The sequence below is a fragment of the Rhinoderma darwinii genome, chromosome 3, assembly GCF_050947455.1.
Source record: "Rhinoderma darwinii isolate aRhiDar2 chromosome 3, aRhiDar2.hap1, whole genome shotgun sequence".
Classification (NCBI taxonomy): domain Eukaryota; kingdom Metazoa; phylum Chordata; class Amphibia; order Anura; family Rhinodermatidae; genus Rhinoderma; species Rhinoderma darwinii.
Genome location: NC_134689.1, coordinates 102,546,210 through 102,562,293, shown reverse-complemented (window position 1 = coordinate 102,562,293; position 16,084 = coordinate 102,546,210). Strand labels below are relative to the sequence as shown.

The following is a 16,084-nucleotide window of genomic DNA, read 5'->3' as shown; positions in this document are numbered from 1 at the left end:
CTGTGTGTCCATCACATGACCATGGACAGAATTTTATCCACTGGAAGAAAACAATGAATGTTTCTACTGAATGACAGCAAGCAGAGATCTTGAAAACCATGAGGAGTTAATACAGAAAGTATATAGAAAAATTGTATAACTTTTAATTATGCAGAAAATAACATTAATTTGCTGAAACCGGACAACCCCTTTAACTAGCTAAAATACCTAAAGCCAAGGTAGGATTAGGGTCGCTTTGAGATGTTGTGGTTAAAATGCATATGAAGCCTGCAATACCTGGACCCCGTGCGATTCTACTAGACGGTACTTCGATCACCATAGCAGCGCTAGTCTTGAAATAAAAAAAATACTAAATTCCGATAGAAACCTGATGGCTCTTTTATAAGTTAATGCCATCTGACAGGATTTGTTGGGATCCGTCACAGCTGTCATGGCTCCGTTATAAACTGAAGTCCCGATGCTAGTGTGAACAGAGCATTAAAGAATTTTCACCTCAAGGAAAGTGAGAATATGCCATCATGTTCTGATTGGTCAGGGCCTATCTCCTGGGACCCCCACCGATCCTGTGAATGTATAGGTCCCCTTGCTGGTTTAGCTTGAATGGAGCTGTGTTATAGTTACCTGCACAGCGGTTGACTGGGAGTACAGGGGAAAATTGCTAATCCAGGGCTGCAAGAACTTCTTTCCTGGGATCGGTGGGGGTGATATCCTAAGGAAATGCATCGCTTTCTATGATAGGAAAACCATTAAAGTAAACCTACATTGTATAATAGTAAATTGCTATCGAAGGCATTCTCGAAAATACGCTTTTTTCCTAGAGTATAAATTCTCAGCATCTTACTTGGTCCATAAATATATATTACTGAGTTGCTATATATACCATTTCTTAATATATTTAACATAGGTTCATCACTTTATATGCATATCGCATCCCTCTGTTCCCTACAAATGTAATTTGCCCAATTTTGCACTGAAATGTCAATCGTTCACCCATCTACTAATGCAGTAAATGAAATGAAGTGTATGAATAGCTACTAAGTTTAACACCTAAGTGCTAAATAATTAAATGAGCCCTGATAACCCAAAGGGTATGTTCCAAAATCTATTGCATCGCAATGAATGTTATTTTGTGGAGTGCCTTTCCATTTTGGACCACTAGAGGGCGATCTGAATACATATTCTCTGTACAGGACGTCAGATAATTTAACAATGGAATGAAGAGCATAACCAAGCTGGGAGATACAGCAGCACTCTCAAAGTGAAGAAGACAAGACAGCATTGTTTTAATAGGAAGGCTACTTTCATCTACAACAAGATGAGGTCGGAATCATCTTGAGGATCAGATGAATTCTTCAAGATCCATGTAAGTGATGCCTGCTGGATGAGTGATATGCTGAAGCTTAGTTCTTCATGTCTGCATATAGTGTACATTTATTTCTACTTAATGTTATAGAAAGGTAAAGGAATAATATATATGGGTGACATTTACAACCTACATTTTTTAAAGTTTTTTTTATTCTTTATTAATTTGCATGTCATTTTATATTGATTTATTTTTTTAGTAGGTTTTTGTCTATGGTGGTGGTGGTGGCTTCATTCAGTCTCATGAGTGTGAACACACATAATAGAATAATATTTTTTTCTGTTATTTTTCACTGAACTATATCTTTGTGTCTTGTTACTGTGTCATGTATATAATCTTAGGAGGAACTGAATAACCAAAGATTCTGGACACTGAATGTGTGAAACTTAGGTAGACTTGAGGAACACGAGGCCATGATGATATTTCATAGAAGAGGACCATGCAAAGAATAACTTAACTCTTCTCTCATAGTAAATTGGTTCATTCTGGATCAGACGGATGCCGCTGGTTAATGTAAAGATGCTGAATGATGCAAATCAGTCCGAAAACGTAACATCTGGAGGACAGAAGCCGGGTACCTCCTGCCTGGACCCCTCTTTTATGTACACAAAAAAAACCTTCAGAGATCCAAACATTTAGAGCCAAACCATGATCCCGAGATGAAACTTTTGGCTACCATCCTAAACTGCTTGTGTTGATACTTTCTAAGAGCCGACTTTGGAGATCGTCTATGGACAAATATTGAAGAATACTTTCGGAGTGATGCAGATGAGGCTTCTTGATATGACCGCCCCTGAGGCATAGAATCTATTCATTTTCTTTGGCTGACTTTGAAATGATTTTGCACTTTACATAGAAACACATTTGACATGTGGCATCGTTCATACTGTTGCTATTTCTTAGAGGATCTCACCAGAGGCAATATGATTAATCCCAAGGTTCAGTTGGTCGTTGGCATAAAGGAATTGGGACGGTGGTGAAATATAAGCTCTGGGGACAAATATATATTGTCTGAATATTTTAGGAAATAAATATGAAGTTTACAGAGAATTAAGGAGCAATTTGAACTCAAGCCTTTTAAATGACAAGCGAGAAGAATGTAAAAGTACAGTCAAACTGGGAGAATGGTCCGGGATGAAAATCTATTATCAAGTAAACAGAAACTCTGACACGGCAAGATCCTCTGGTTCGTCTCCTATGAAGGCTCGAGCTTCAGGTCCTCCAGGTACAGTATGATCATTATTTCACAATGCATACATGAAATCTGCTGTATATCAAAGCAGATAGGCAATGGAGAGTGGGCTTTAACAACATCTGCAGCATCGAAGGCATATCAAATAAATAAATAATGCAGTGACATTTATTCTGTGTGATACATTTAGGGCTGCCTACAGTGTCCTAGATATGCAGACCGGAATAATGAAGCCTCCAATGTGGGCTTTTAATGGCTGAAGATAAACTGAGCTCTATGGGAGCTTATAATGAGGAGATTCAAGGGTAATTGGGAATCATTTGATCTTACAAATATACAAACCTACTAAGATGCCAATGTTTGATAGCTGATGTGTTGAAGATAGTTATATCTGATAGCAATAATTGTCCTTCCAGTGAAAAGACATCTTTACAAAGTTCCTTTGGCCATAGCGACATCCGAATGACAAACAATTTAAAGGAAAAACGGATTAAACATGTGATTCATTCATTACTTGTTATTTATATAGCACCAACATATTATGCAACCCTGTACACAGGTTGTAATTACTCACGTTAATCCCTAAATCCACTGGGGCTCACAATACACATATATACATATACATATATACATATATGTATACACATACACACATACATACATACACACACACACACACACACACACACACACACACACACATACACACATATATATATACACACACACACACACACACACACATGCATACGTACACATACACACACACACACACACACACACACACACACACATACCTACACCCACACATATACACATATATACACACACACACACACACATACATACATACACATATGCACATACACACACACACACATATACACACATACACACACACACACACACACGCACACATATATATACACACTCACACATACATATATACACACACACACACACACACACACACACGCACACGCACACAAACACACACACACACACACACACACACACACACACACACACACACACACACAGTATATAAAGTTCTAAATCAAAACGTTGTTCATGTCACAAAGCCTTTATTATGTTAGATAACCGTAAATAAAGTTACTATTTTGCAGTTGTACTCAATTTTAAGCCACTGAAGGCATGCTGGGTTTGGCATGGCGATTTTGGTTTGTTGCCGTTTTACACTAAACGCCAGATGCTAATTTACAGTAAAATATATGAGAACGCCTACGTACACAGCTTTTTGGTTTGTGGCTTTTTTTGTGGAGTCTTTGGGGTTAGTGACATTTTGTTTTTTTTCAAAAGCACAGCAAGCTCTGGGTGTGTTTTCTTTCTGGAAATTAGTTTAATAACTTTCTTTATAGGACATGAAAAACGCGTGTTGAAAAAGTTACAAAGTGACAGAAACGCCACCAGAAAGGCCTGTAAGGCCAGGATCACACACACACACACACACACACACACACACACACACACACACACACACACACACACACACACACACACACACACACACACACACACACACACATTCTATTGTGTCCACTGCTGTGCTTCGCTCAAAGAGCTGACCCAAAAACTGCCTCAAAACTGTGTGTGTGATCCTGGCCTCAAAACACTGAAAGAAAAACCAGGTGTGAATGAGGCCTACGGAAAACAAGTTCAACCAGCCATTCATTTATATTATGTCAAGAGCAATAACATACTTTTCCAAGTGTCTTGAAGAACTTTGATTGAGATCTAATACCTTGATTTACTACATGTGAAACATTTTGTTGCAAAATAAACAGTTCTCTGCTATAACATATGTAGCAGAGCTGAATATGTCATTTGAGTCACTAGGGCTGCATTGGGCTAGCTCTCTAAATAATTTACTAGGTTTACCTGCATACCTATTGTATTTAAATCCAAAGATAACACCTAGTAGCAAAATAAGTTGTACCAAATGGCAAACTCAGCTCTTCTTCATCCATAGCACAACGCGATTGGTTGATCTTCTTAATAATGATCTTTCTATTAACTACTGTTTCTCTTGCTGTACTAAAAATGTTTTCCCTAATGGAATTTTTGCATATTAAAACACTAAATATAGAGATTAAGTCTAGAAATAAAAGTCAGCGTGCTTTTATTTCGCCAGACAATCCGTAATTAGCAAGCGTCATCATTTTACCCGTTGGACTTTTTGCTGTGCCCTAGAAGTATTTGCATTACATAATGAATGTCATTACAGAGAAGCAGCTCCTGAATTATTCTCTAGTGTTGCTGCATGAAGAATACTTTAGATGACAGCAGATTTCATTTATGTTTGTATAGTGGACACCAAAAGCCAAGAAATGTAACAATAAACAGACTGAAAATGGCCATGTGCATCCATGTGTTCTGTAGACAAATGAATCCATCTTCCTGTATTGAATGAGTCAAGTATTATGTAAGAGCCCTAGACTCAGATCTAGCATTATAAAATGGTAACCAAGCATTAACTGTGTAGATACAGCTGCAAAATATATACCAGCTATATATCATTACATTACCCAAAATAGAGAAATGCAAGTATCAAAAATGTACAGCATCATCATTATATTCTCAGAGGAAGGGTATATGTCATTAGAGCTCATATAATAATAACTAACAAGATAATGGTCCCTCTCATTAACACTGGTATTATTTATATATATATATATATATATATATATATATATATATATATATATATATATATATATATATATATATATACATAGATATAGATATATAGATATAGATATATAGATATGTAGTAACGGCACCAGGACTTCAAGATAGATGAAAGCAGGGTGGATTTATTCACCACAATAATACAAGCCATCCTGGCTTGAGAAAGGTTCCTGTTGAGCCGAAACGTCGCTGTATTGAGGTGAATAAATCCACCCTGTTTTCATCTACCTTGAAGTCCTGGTGCCGTTACTGCGTTCTATGTTTTTCTCTATCTTAAAAAAGGGGAATTGATACATCCCCTGGTGACGAACACATGGCCTGATTCTCTGGATTCATGGAGTGCTGTGTTCACTTGTATCTGGACTGTATATAGATATGCATATACATATATATATATATATATATATACATGTATATATGTGTGTGTATATATATATATATATATATATATATATATTAGCATAACCCTTTCGCTAGGGCTCCATGACGTCTTCTGTAAGTTGTGGTAAAACGAAAGGATTACTGCAACCACATCATGACGTGAATTTTTTGCTATGGAGAAAAAGTTGCAAACAACCTTATACACATGCAAAAATCCGGGCCTGTTAATCCTGCGATTTTACTGTGACTCATGGGCGACACTGTGTCACAGTGTGGCTTCAGTCCTGCACACTAAACCTGAAGTCAATCTTATCTACATTGTATATGTAGTTGAATGAAATCCATTGTTCCCTGTTACCAGCCATTTCGGGCTAGGGTGAAGCTGACTATGCTGTCCTTCTTTAGGATCACTGACATCTAACATATCTTCAGACTTGAGAGCCTGCAGAATCACTCCCATCCATATATTGGAATGGTATTTCACATCACTAGTAATGAGTGGCAGTTTTATATGCTTTGTACTTAAGATTTACTGCTCCTTAAATAGACAAAAAAACATAGTACACAGGCTGGACACAAGATACATGTGCTTCTTGCTTTACATCACTAAGGGTATGTTCACACGGCGGGGGTCCGTAACGGCTGAAATTACGGGGATGTTTCAGCCTGAAAACATCCCCGTAATTTCAGCCGTACCGGCATGTGCAGGCGCTTGAACGCCGCGTCAATTACGGCCGTAATTAGCGCTGCTATTCATTGGAGTCAATGAATAGCGGCTCCAATTACGGCCAAAGAAGTGACAGGTCACTTCTTCTACGCGGGCGTCAATTTACGCGCCGTCATTTGACAGCGGCGCGTAAATATACGCCTCGTGTGAACAGACAAACGTCTGCCCATTGCTTTCAATGGGCAGATGTTTGTCAGCGCTATTGAGGCGCTATTTTCGGGCGTATTTCGGGGCAAAAACGCCCGATTTACGTCCGTATATAGGCCGTGTGAACATACCCTAAGAGTAACATTCTGCTTGCATAATGAGGATGTGAAGTTACAATCTACTAAGTTTATTAAAGGCTATGTACATTTTCAAAAGATTTTTAAAATTTAAATCACTGAGCTGATTTTGAACATTTTTTAAGTGACTTTCAATTAAAAAATATCGATCAACTTAGATGTGATTGATATTATGGTGATTCAGTTTGTTAGTGACACAGGACCCACTCTCAGTTCAGCTGTCAGTTCAGCTGAACTGATGGAATTGGCTATTTGTGAACGATACAGCTTCTATGTATCGAGGACACATAGAAGCTGTATCGCCCCAAATTTTTTTTTTAATGAAAGTCAACTCAAAAATTTTGTATAATCATCTAAAACATGAATTTAATAATTAGATATAAAATTAATTCAAAAGTGTGCATAGCCTCTAAAGCATTCATTTAAAAAATATTGACTTGAAATTACAATCTGTTGGTGATTTTTCTTCTTCATGGACATCCGGATTGTCTAAGGGCCAGTTTACACACGTTTTTTGACGCGGAAACTGCGTCGAAAAGCGCGGCAAAAAACGGCCGAAAATGCCTCCCATTGATTTCAATGGGAGGTGGAGGCGTTTTTTTCCCCGCGAGCTGAAAAACCGTCTCGCGGGAAAAAGAAGCGATATGCCCTATCTTCGGGCATTTACGTCCCTGACCTCCTATTGACATAAATGGGAAGCAGAGAAGGCGTATTTCGCTGCGTTTTTTGCCCGTGGCACTCAATGGCCGCGGGCAAAAACTGCTGCAAAAAACTCTGTGTGAACATAGCCTAAAAAGGAATAGTCCAATAGAAGGCTGTGGATCAGTCGGTGGTAGTTCAGGTTTCCACATCCCCTTTCTACGGCTGTCAGCAGTTTTAGAAGAGGGTCAAAACTGTTGACAGACTCCCTTTAAGTTGGCCAGACACCTTAGATAGCTGTCGTCGGTATGCTTGAATGGCCGACAGTTATTCCTCCAGACCCCTCCATACACATGCACGCTTGTCTCGGCCAACACCCCTTGCAGCGGTTTATCCCCCTAAGATTAAAGGATCAGGTTGAAATCCAACATGCCTGAGCCTTCTTTCCCCCGACATCTGACGTTGGGGAGAGTAAGGACCAGTGGCAGATTAAGTAGACCATAGGCCCTGGGCTGTTCCACAAGCTTGGGCCCCCCTCTCCACCACCGCCCTGCCGCACCGTGTCTATAGTGAACACCAACTTTCTGTGCAAGCATTGACAAATGGCTGTTACGATTCCCCTTGTCAAAGGGCTGTGTCCCTACATACTGACAGTCTTCAACCATTGCTGACAGCATAACACTGTGTAGGGACACATCCTCTTGACAATGGGAATGGTAACACGCATTTGTCTATTAGTCCTGGGTACACAAGGACTTTATGTGGAATACAAGGATTTCCTATAACATACTTGTCAAGAGAGGGGACAGATCCTCTATAGATCCAGTGACTCGCAAGTGATTTCTTCTCTGATGGGAGTCGTTCTCTTTTCTTCTCTTCTCCATCTCACACAGACCAGTATGGCGACTTCTCCTGATGACTGCAGAGTTTTCTGTTGAGAAATGTTTGCCCCACGCAGCAATTTTCAGAGTCTATAACAACACAAAAATTCAGAAACGAAACACCCTAAATTGTTTTATACCCCAGACCAAACCCCTAAGCAAATTAAGACCCTAGGCCCATACATTAACTCAGACCAATAAATTCAGCCCACAAGGGGTAACTCAACTTTTAAAAAGCATTTGGTGTGCCATAGTGATATGTCTGAAGTTTTGATCAATGGGGATCCGATCACTGAGACCCCCACTGATCACTAAAATAAAATGACAGAAGTGCTCGGGTGAGCGCTGTTCCACTTAATTTCCGATAATCTTTCCATGGAGCGGTGTACGGACTCATAGGCTTTCTATTGAGCCCGTACACCCCTTGCTCGGCTACAGAGGAAAGACGATCAGAACACAGTGGCTCAAAACTCACCTGAGCGCTTCTGCCACTTTGTTTTAGCGATTGACTGATCAGAACTTTTGACATGTCACTATGACATGTCAATTTTTTTTTTAAAGTTTAGTTACCACTTAAGCAGTCAGACACCCCTCTTCAGTGCATCTGACTGACTGCTCTATGGGAGGGTCTAAGCGTCTCACTGACTGCTCTATGGGAGGGTTTGAGCGTCTAACTAACTGCTGAGTGCTCTATGGGAGGGTCTGAGCGTCTGACACTTATGGCTTTGGGGGGAAGGAGTTATCCCCCCATAGAACCCTCAGCAGTCATTCAGACGCTCTTACCCACCCCCCCGCTCTTGCAGTATAATAACTACTGAGAGCTCTATGGGGGGGATTATACTGCAAGGAGGGTTCTGTGCATCAGACTGACTGCTGAGTGCTCTATGGGTGGGAAATTATTTCACACACAAAAATTTGGAAACTAAAGACCCTATTCACACTAACATCACACACTATATATTCAAACTACACACACTACATGCATACATTTACACTATATAGACTTACATTATACACAATATAAACGCTACACACACACACACACACACTATATACACTATACACACACACACCCACACACACACACACACACACACACACACACACACACACACACACACGCACGCACACAGGCACACACACTATATAGATTTACATTATACACACACACACACACACACACACACACACACACACTATAAACTCTATACACACGGCACACACTATATAGACTTACACTATGTTCACCATATACACACACCGCACCAGAGCCTCTTCCTCTGCGGTGCTTGTGCTCTGGTGCAGCCTTTCCGGACCTTAATCATGTGACTGTGATGTCACCACAAGTCCTTCACCTCCCAGTTGCAGTCTTGCCGTTGTCAAGCAGTCGCTGGAGATTTAGATAGATGGGACAGTGCACAGCAGCACAGAGGAGCTGACTGTCAGGAAGAGTGACTGCCCATCACTATGTCTGACAGTCTGCTCTGTACAGCTGATGTGCTGTGCCGGCCGCCCCCTGTTCCCTGGCCGCTATTGACTCCCCCTGCACATGCCTCCCCAACTTCTCCTCATCAGCAAGTGGGGCCGATGACCGCAAGAATGCGGCAGGCAGCAGCCCTGGATAGTTTTTTTTAACTTATGTGCGGTTTGGGTGGCCATGGGCCCCCTGGGAGCCATGGGCCCCGGGTGGCCGCCCGAACCACCCATATGAGGATCCGTCACTGGTCAGGACACCCTCATACACATTAGAGGGTTAGCCGAGGTTATTCTAATGTGTTTAGGCACCTTTAGACATTACATATCTGAAATCTACATTTTTTCAGATAAAAATAAAGTTAGTGGAGGGATATTAACCCCTTCCCTCTTTGGCCACTTTTGACTTTCTTGACAGAGCCTAATTTTTCAAATCATGACATGTTTCACTTTATGTGGTAATAACTTCGGAATGCTTTTACCTATCCAAGCGATTCTTCCCATATGTCTACTTTAGATTGGCATCGTTTTTTGAGCATCCTTTTATTTTTCTAGTACGTTACAATGCTTAGAACTTTAGCTGCAATTTCTCACATTTTCAAGAAAATTTCAAAAGGCTATATTTTCAGGGGCCAGTTCAGTTGTGAAGTGGCTTTGGGGGACTTATATATTAGAAACCCCCAATAAGTCACCCCATTTTACAAACTGAACCCCTTTAAAGTATTCAAAACAGCATTTAGAAAGTTTCTTAACCCTTTGGACATTTCACAGGAATTAAAGCAAAGTAGATGAGAATTTTACAAATTTCATTTTGTTTTTGCAGAAATAAATTTTTTATCCATTCTTTTGTAACACAGAAGGTTTTAAAAGAGAAACACAACTCAATATTTATTGCCCAGATTCTGCAGTTTTTATAAATATCCCACATGTGGCCCTAATGTGCTTATGGACTGAAGCACAGGCCTCAGAAGCAAAGGAGCACCTTTAGGATTTTGGGGCCTCCTTTTTATGAAAATATATTTTAGGCACCATGTCTGGTTTGAAGGGCTCTTGTGATACCAAAGCAGTGGAAACCCCACAAGTTTAAGTTTTATTGCAACAACTTTACCATCTTTTGTTGCAATAAAACTTAAATTTGTTTGCATCTGGATCTTTTGCGTACCTCTGTGAGTGCTGGGGTTATATATTTTCAATATTGTGGGATTCTCGTCCCTACCTTACTAGCACCACGCCAATTGATTGAGGAGTGCATCCCAATATCTATTTTTGAAACCCCACAAGTGACCCCATTTTGGAAACTACACCGCTTGAGGAAATGATCTAGGGGTATAGTGAGCATTTTGACCCCACAGATTTTTTGCAGAAATTATTGGAATTAGGCCATCAAAATGAAAATCTAAATTTTTTCCAATAAAACGTAGGTTTAGCTAATTTTTTAGGAGAAAAAGCTCCACAACATTTGTAAATCAATTTCTCTCGAGTAAAACAGTACCACACATATGGTTTTAAACGGCTGTTTGGACACACGGCAGGGCTCAGAAGGGAAAGAGCGCCATTTGGCTTTTTGAGCTCAAATTTAGCAGGAATGGTTTGCAGAGGCCATGTCACATTTGCAAAGCCCCTGAGGGACCAAAACTGTGAAAACACACATAGTGTAGTAAGCATTTTGACCCCACAGGTGTTTCATAGATTTTATTAGGATTGGGGAGTGAAAAAAAATAAAAAATCCTTTTTCTTCAACAAGACGTAGCTTTAGCTCAAAATTTTCATTTTCTCAACGAATCCCAACATTTGTAAAGCAACTTCTTTAGAGTACGGAAATACACTATACTTGGTCATAAACTGCTGTTTGGGCACACAGCAAGGATAAGAAGAGAAGGAGCGCCATTTGGCTTTTGGAGCACAGATTTTGCTGGATTGATTTCTTGGCACCATGTCGCTATTGCAAAGCCCCTAAGGTACCAGTACAGTGGAAACTACCCAAAAGTGACTCCATTTACGAAACTACACCACGTGAAGAATTAATCTAGGGGTGTAGTGAGCTTTTTGATCCCCACAGGTGTTTCATAGATTTTATTAGGATTGGGCAGTCAAAATAAAAAAAAACATTTTTCTTCAATAAGACGTATCTTTAGCTAAAGAATTTTGATTTTGTCAACAAATAAAGGAAAAAATTAACCCCAACATTTGTAAAGCAATTTCTCCCGAGTACAGCAATACCCCATATGTGGTCATAAACTGCTGTTTGGGCACACAGTAGGGCTCAGAAGTGAAGGAGCTCCATTTGGCTTTTGGAGTGTAGATTTTGCTGGATTGGTTTCTGGGCGCTATGTTGCATTTGCAAAGCCTCTGTGGGACCAAAACAGTGGAAATCCCCCAGAAGTGACCACATTTTGGAAACTACACCCCTCAAGGTATTCACCTAGGGGTGTAGAGAGCATGTTAACCCCACAGGTGTTTTGCAGAAATTAGTGTGCCCTCGATGTTGCAGAGTGAAAATTTTATTTTTTCCATAGATATACCAACATGTGGTCCCCAGCTTGTGCCACCATAACAAGACAGCTGTCTAATTATTATGCAGTGTTTCCTGCTTTTAGAAACACCCTACATGTGGCCTTAACCCCTTCCCGCAGCAGGCCTTTTTCAGATTTTCATTTTAGTTTTTTCCTCCCCACCTTCCAAAAGCCATAACTTCTTTATTTTTCCGTCTATATAGTCCTATGAGGGCTTAATGTTTGTGGGGGGAGTTGTAGTTTTTGTAGCACCATTTATTGTGCCATATAATGTACTAGGAAACGGGAAAATAATTATTTGTGGGGTAGAAAATGAAAAAAACTGTGATTCCTCCATTGTTTTTTGTGCGTGGTTTTTACAGAATTCACTGTGCAATTAAAACAACATGTTAACTTTATTCTGTGGGTCAATACGATTATGGCGATACCAAATATATATCGTTTTTTCTATATTTTACTACTTTTACAAGTAAAAACCTAAGTGTAAAAAATAAAATTTATTTTGTGTCACCAAATTCCGAGAGCCATAAGTTTTTGATTTTTCCGTCGATTAAGTGATATGAGGGCTTATTTTTTGCGGGATAAGCTGGTAGTCTTTAATAATACCATTTTGGTGTACATGCAATGTTTTGATCACTTTTTATTTAATTTTCTGTGGGAGATGAGGTGCAGGTTAAATAATGATATATTGTAATAGTTCAGACTTTTACGGACGCGGCAATACCAATTATGTTTATTTATTTATTTTTTCACTATGCTCTAGGGGGAAAATGGGAAAAGAGAGGTTTTTTGAACTTTTCACTTTTTAATTTATTTTGTACATAAAAAAAAAACTTTAACTCATTTTTACTTTTTTTATTAGTCCCCCTAGGGGACTTCAACCAGCGATCGCTAGATCGCTTGCACAATATTCTAATACTAATGAATTGCAGTATATCGTGATTCGGACAGGCATCTATTAAGCCCTTAATAGGTGCACAAAGATGGCGGACCTGGGGGCCTTCATTAGGCCCCCAGGCAGCCATAGCAATTATAGCCCCCCCCGCGATTACGTTGCGGGGGGTGCAATGAGCGGTTAGAGGGAGTCGCCCCCCTCTTTCTAACAATTTAAATGCTGCGGTCGCTATTGACCATGACATTTAACGAGTTAAACGAGCAGGATCGCGCTCGAACGCGATGCGGCTCGTTACTCTGAAGTGAGCCCGTTCCATACTTCCCCTACCCGACTTTGGCGTATGGATACGTAGAATGCCGGGAAGGGGTTCATCTTTTTCCTGGACATTCGACCAGGCTCAGGAGTGAAAGAGCACCATACGAAGTTGAGGCCTTATTTGGCGATTTACACTGTATTGGTACAAAATTGCAGAGGCTCTGATGTGGAGTATATAAAACAAACCTTTGAGAAGTGATCCCATTTTGGAAACTGCACCCCTCAAGGCATTTATTAAGGGGTGTAGTGAGCATTTTCACCCCACAGGTCTCTTCTATAAATGATTGCGCTGCGGATGGTGCAAAGTAAAAATTACAATTTTTCCCTAAATATGCCATTTCAGTGGCAAATATGTCATGCCCAGCTTGTGCCACTGGAGACACACACCCCAAAAATAGTTTAAAAGGGTTCTCCTTGGTATGGCGATGCCATATATGTGGAAGTAAACAGCTGCTTGGGCACACTGTAGGGCTCAGAGGGGAGGGAGCAACATTTGGCTTTTGGAGCGTGGATTTGCTTGATAGTAGTTTTGTTTGGAGTTTTACTGGTATTTTAGTTTATAACGTGGGGGCATATGTAAACTGGGCAGAGTACATCAGGGGCATAGTCAGGTGGTATAAAAATGGGTAAAATAATCCATAGATGTGTGTTACGCTGTGAAGCAATCCTACGATAAATGGTGTCCTTTCTTATCCCCATTTTGTTACACACTCTGCACCTTTGCAGTTTGGGGAATTTTATTGGGAAAGTGTTGTCCTGGTATAATATGTGCACCCTCGCTTCTAGCAGATATGTTTGGGCCCTACCCTTCCTAGTTCCCTAATTTTAGGGCCTTGATAACTCGCCTCTTGAAACAGAAGAAATGTTCCCCTCGGGCCTGCACAACCGCATATTTTTCTTTCCTGACTTATTGGAGCCTTAAAGAGGCTCTCTCACCACATTATAAGTGGCCTATCTTGTACATAATGTGATTAGCGCTGTAACGTAGATTACAGCAGTGTTTTTTATTTAGAAAAACGATCATTTTTGACGGAGATATGACCTATTTTAGCTTTATGCTGATGAGTTTCTTAATGGACAACTGGGCGTGTTTTCCTTTTTTCGACAGACCTTATTTTATTTTTTTTAGAACTGTGTGTTGTTCTTTTCCTTTCTTTTTATGAATAAACTGACTAATGGGCGTTGCCGTTCTCAATAATGAGGCGCATTTACTAATACTGGCATGTCACCGAGCATTACGTAGTGTATTCACAGTGTAGCATGCGCCATATTTGGAAATTCTGCACATACTACACTGTATACTACCACTATTGGCGGTCAGCCAGTATTGCTAAATGTGTACCATTGTGCATTGTTGCAATTGGCAAAGATCACTGTTAATTTTCTGCATGAAGTTTCCAAAAACTTTGTAAAGAAGTGACTCCCAGCATGATCTTAGAGCAACTCCCTTTTTTCCCAACAAATATGAAAAATTTGTAGGTGTTGGGAAAAGTGGTGTGGACTTGATAAATATGGTGTTCATCATGTAGGCCATTCTTTTTAATGCAATTACACCAGAAAACTGGTGTAATTGCTCTGATAAATATGCCGATGAAATGGTGTCAGCAAATCAAACTGAAGGGCTTTAGCTTCAGTGCCATTAGCGTTAAGCCAGGGCTATACAGTGACATCTGTTGTCTTCAGCCACACTGGCAGAATAGGCAGCATGTGATGGCTACAGCACACTACACTTGTGGGACAGCTTCCTATTGTTTTCACGTGACTGGTCTACGGCACTATGCAGCATGGAAGCAGGGCTACATTTTACCTCTTTGCAGATGGATATGTTCACACACAAACTCAAAAACGTCTGAAAATACGGAGCTGTTTTCAAGGGAAAACAGCTCCTGATTTTCAGACGTTTTTTGTGCCACTCACGATTTTCGCTGCGTTTTTCGCTGCGTTTTTTTTACGGCCGTTTTTGGAGCTTTTTTCCATAGAGTCTATGGAAAACGGCTCCAAAAATGTCCCAAGAAGTGTCCTGCACTTCTTTTTCACGGCCGTTTTATTTACGCATAAAAAAAACGCCGCAAAAAACACTCCGTCGAAAAATGGCTGAAAATAGGCCGTGTGAACATACCCTAATACAACGCTGATGCTTTGACAGCATGAAGCTTCGTGTAACAAAATTAAACCCCATATCTCAATCTACTCCGTTCTTACTCAGAGCTTTAGAACATACTTGTAATGTAGTTCTAAAGTTTTATATAATGAAAGCTTATTTGTAGAAGCACTAGCTAGTGATATACATCATGTCAGAATTATAATGTGGCTTATACCAAACAGTATCCAAATAAAACTGCTATACAATATATAAATAAAGCCGCCATACATTGTTCAAGTAACAGTGCTATACAGTGCTGAATTTACAGTGTCAAGCTGCGAGCACTGCTAACTAACCTTGGGTTACCAAGTCAGTCCATGCAGTAGAGATATGTAGTTAGCCACTGTTCTAGGATGAGGGACTGTTTTCATGGCTTTTAGTAGTTGTGTATATATGGAAGTTGCTGATGAATAGCAGCGGAACTGCACTCATTTTTTCTCATTCAGAAGTTTCACAAATTATATCACAAAAAAAAACAAACATTTTAAATAGGATTTGTCACCTCTCCTGACATGTTTAGTAAATTCTTGTATTCCCCATTGAAATAACAATGTTGGAGCAGATTTTTT

At 40.0% G+C, this 16,084-nt stretch overlaps 1 protein-coding gene across 1 annotated transcript in view; it reads left to right on the top strand.

The window, feature by feature from the left end:
- Positions 1–1,268: 1,268 nt before the first annotated feature.
- DRD1 (dopamine receptor D1) overlaps positions 1,269–16,084 on the top strand; it is a 55,751-nt gene continuing 40,935 nt past the window's right edge. Inside the window, exons 1-2 of the mRNA XM_075856515.1 lie at positions 1,269–1,363; positions 1,705–2,588. The gene's annotated coding sequence lies outside the window, so the exon portion shown is untranslated. The remainder of the gene's footprint in view (positions 1,364–1,704; positions 2,589–16,084) is intronic.